This window comes from Tenrec ecaudatus, chromosome 6, assembly GCF_050624435.1.
Source record: "Tenrec ecaudatus isolate mTenEca1 chromosome 6, mTenEca1.hap1, whole genome shotgun sequence".
NCBI classification, from domain to species: domain Eukaryota; kingdom Metazoa; phylum Chordata; class Mammalia; order Afrosoricida; family Tenrecidae; genus Tenrec; species Tenrec ecaudatus.
The window spans coordinates 85,645,839-85,649,869 of NC_134535.1; positions in this window are offsets into that span (position 1 = coordinate 85,645,839).

A 4,031-nucleotide genomic window follows, 5' to 3' on the forward strand; every position below is an offset into this window, starting at 1 on the left:
AGCACTGAAATAAGGAAAACATACTTTTTGGGCTATGTCTAGTTATAAATAGTAACCTGCTCTTTTCTGTGTTGAACACACAGAAGTAGCTCATGAGTTTGCTGGATTTATGGAAATGAAGCAGTGGGAAGCCTTTAGTCTGAAGATGAGGGCTTCAGTCATTCCAAAGACTTCTCATCTCAGGGTATTTGTTAATTTATGATGGCCACTAGCTTTTTCAAGACCTAACATGAGAGTCCATAAAACAATAATTTGGATAACTAGGTGGATTCTAAGGCCCATTTCCAATGAGAAATTCTAAAGATGGGTCAATAGCAAAGAATGGATTACTTTCTGCAGTGTCTCCAGAAGATTTGGATCAAGCCTACACAGATTGGAAACTCTTCTGTGCACCCACAGGCATATTAAAAGTCTGAAAAGGGAGGAGAGAAAAGAAAGGACACTTGATTTTATATAAATAAATACATAAATAAACACACACACACATTCCAGTAGAAGTCTAATCCAGTCTAAAGCAGATCTCTAGTTATGGTTCGTATACTCACAGGTTCCTAGAGTGGATTGGTTTTGAAGAGGATGGATTTGAATGAGACGATCAGTCTTCCGTGGACAACAAAAGATGCCCTCAGGGTGGATACCTGTATGACATCCTTTCGAACATGGAGGCAAAAGCCAAAGATAGAGGAGTTATCTTTTGACTTCCCCTGAGTTGCCCTTTCTTTAGAAGCTGCAGGGGTAAAATTTCTGAGCAAGAAGTTATTGTTTTGATTTTCTGTCCAAAGGGAAACCTTAGTAACTCTGCCTTTCAAATAACAATGACCACAGGGACTTGATCCCAACTCTAGACCTTGGAGAGCAAAGAAGGCCCCTGGAGAGACCCTTACATAGGTGGCCTGCGCTAGTGTAAAATGAGTTCTCCAGGGAAATTTCTCCCCTGCATCATTCTTATTCCAGTGAGTTACATCAGATATCTAGAGCTTTATGGTGGCCAATGAATTCTAAAGACAAAAATGAAAAATTCTTAATGTTTCTTAATTCTAAAGCTTGGCATTTTCTTCTTTCCCTCTTTTATGTTTTGTTAAGTTTTTTCTTACTTATGATGAGAAACAAATAGATAAATACAGGTAATAATATAAAGAAAAAATTAAATTTAATCATGTCACCCTCAAATGAATTCTTTTGTTTAATATAATTTAAGCAAAAATTAATTAAAAATCCTCTTGTAATGGAAATTTCAAACCTACAGACATATTCAGAATAGCATAGTAAACTTCTTTTGAGTTAATTATGGTTTCCCCTGTGTTGACACCATGTGCTGCAGAGTAGAACTTCACTATAGGCTTTTCAACTGTGACCTTCCAGAAGTAGATCTGAGGAATCTCTAGGTGGGGTCAAACTTTTCCATTGTTAGCCACAGGTTTATCTGTTTTGGCTATCCAAAAAATGCTTACAACACTTACAGAAGTATAAACAATAGTGTAACAACAACTCTTTCTTTATCATGTAGCTTCAACCATGATCAACTCATTGACTCTTATTGAGGTAGTTTATTGTGACAACCAGGCCGATAACGCTTGTGTGGTTAATTGAAGGGCCGAGGGATAAATGGCTCAGTAAGCCTCGCCTTTTGAGTTCTCAGGTCTCTTGCTTTCTGATGGTCTGACCAGGGTGCAGCTGCCTTAGTCAGTTCCCTGCTTTAGCTGGCAAGGCTCACTTCCTGCAAGACATCTCTGAGGAGAAGTCACATGGACCTATCCTGATGGAGCCCTGGGTGCTGGAGCAGCTGTGTGGAGACTCCTGCCAGCATTGAGATGCTTACAAATTCAGTGACTCAGCTTTCCTCCTGCAGTCGGCACCATTGCGTGTGTTTTGTGAAATGGAGGAGGACTTTGTGGATTGGTATCGGACATATAGGTCAATGTTGGACTTGTGGGCTTGGGCAACACTGGGTTGGGATGGTTTTTGCTGTGTACTTAACCTTTACATAAAACCCTCTCTTAACATGAATTTCTGTGGATTCGTTTCTCTAAAGTATCCAGACTAATACAGTTACCAAACTTCAACAATAAAGGCTTTAGAATGTAGTCTCTGTATTACACGAACACTTATGTGTGTGAGTTTGAGCCTCCATCCTTGTGGTTAGCAGCCAAGTGTGTTAACTTTTTAGTATTACCTACAAACTTCTAGGTATAGAATTAATTTTATGCTTTTGTGAACACTGTTTTATCACTGAGTTTATTTCTAGTTGGCCACTGCAAGTGCTGAGAATGCTATTGATTTTAGTAATTTGATCTTGTAATTGCAACCCTTGCTAAACTCTCTTTTTTAGGTCCAAAACCTGATTTTGTTGGGATTTCTAAGGAATGATTAAACCACCAGGCAATAATTAGATACAAATGATCTTTTTTGGTAGGCATTTACACTTTCAGGCAACAACAAGAACAACAACAACAACAACATTGTTAAGCAGTAAGGCTAGTAGTTGGCAGCTTTGCTTTGTCAGGGTCTTAAAGAGAATGAAGCTTTCTCTATAAAGTTCTTGTACAATGCTCATTGTAGAATTTTGTATGTAACTTTATTTAAGTTAACATTCACTTCTACGGGTGAAGGGAGACATCATATAGTGTAAGACATGACACAATCATAATAATTTATAAATTATCAAGAAGGGAGGGAGAATTGGGGAGGGAGGGGAAAATGAGGAGCTGATACCAAGGGCTCAAGTACAAAGAGAATGTTTTGAAAATGATGATGCAACAAATGTACAAATGTGCTTGACACAATCGATTTATGTTTGAATTGTGATAAGTTGTATGAGTCTCCAGTAAAAGGATTGAAAAATTTACTTCTAATCCATCATTGTATAAACGAAAATGACAAAACACTGTTGATACTTATTGTGTTGGACAAGGTTCTCTAGAGAGACAAACAAGATTGCTAGTAATATATATATATATTTATATATTTATAAAGATAGATAGATATATAATACAAGAAATGAACCGTTAAATTAAATACAGATAGATAATATAAGAAATAAAGAGTTAAATTATAAAGCAGTGAGAAACTAGCAGTCCTTTAAGGCTTGAGAGCCGCCAGTTGCCAGTCCCTCTCTGTAGAGAGAGCTGGGCTATAGATATCCAGGCAGCAAACAGCAAGGCAGGTCTCCAACTGTCATCAACTGTTGGTTCCCAGCTCCAGAGATGAACATTCCAATCGCATGGGCTTTAAGGGACCTCAACTTACAGCAACACAGTCCACAGGCTAGGCATCCCACAGGTAGTGTACCCCTTTAAACTGAAGCACAGACCAAGCAAGGCGAGGCTCACCGAGTCATTTATCCCTCTGCCCTTCAGCCAATCTTACCTGTGTCCATCGGCCAGGCTGGCACAATAAACTACAGCAATCCACCCCTTGCTAACCTGGCACCTGTACACAATTCTTTACCCATACATACTTATATAATTTCCAGCTATTAATGAAATTACACTTATACTTATCATCAATCATCTATCATACATATTAATGAAAACACACAGTCCTATTGCATCTGATATATCATACTTGAACAAAGGAAATATATGTAATAATCACATACAAAGAAAATACATTCACAATTACAAGCCTCGCTTTTGTAATTGATCACATGGTCATAATTGATAGGTAGAACTACCTTCTACTGCTACCCATTCTGCATTACCTTTGCCCTCAGCAAGCACCTCAGCTGGCTCTGGTTTTTGGCCTGGCGGGGTGACCCAGACCTTCATTCCTGAGGGGTCTGGGTCATTAAAAGTCCTTTTAAGATTGGGTTGCTGTAACTTACCATTTACTTTAATAATAGGGCATGGTAACACTAAGAGTCGGCCTATGGGATCTCCTGGATTCCAAACATATTCTTCTTTACCTTCATTATGTAACACCAGTCCAATTTCTCCTTGGTAATCAGGATCAATCACACCACTTAATACGGTGACACTCTTCCTGACCTGTTGATCCAAAGGCATGAGAAATCCAAAGTGCCCAGGGGGCAT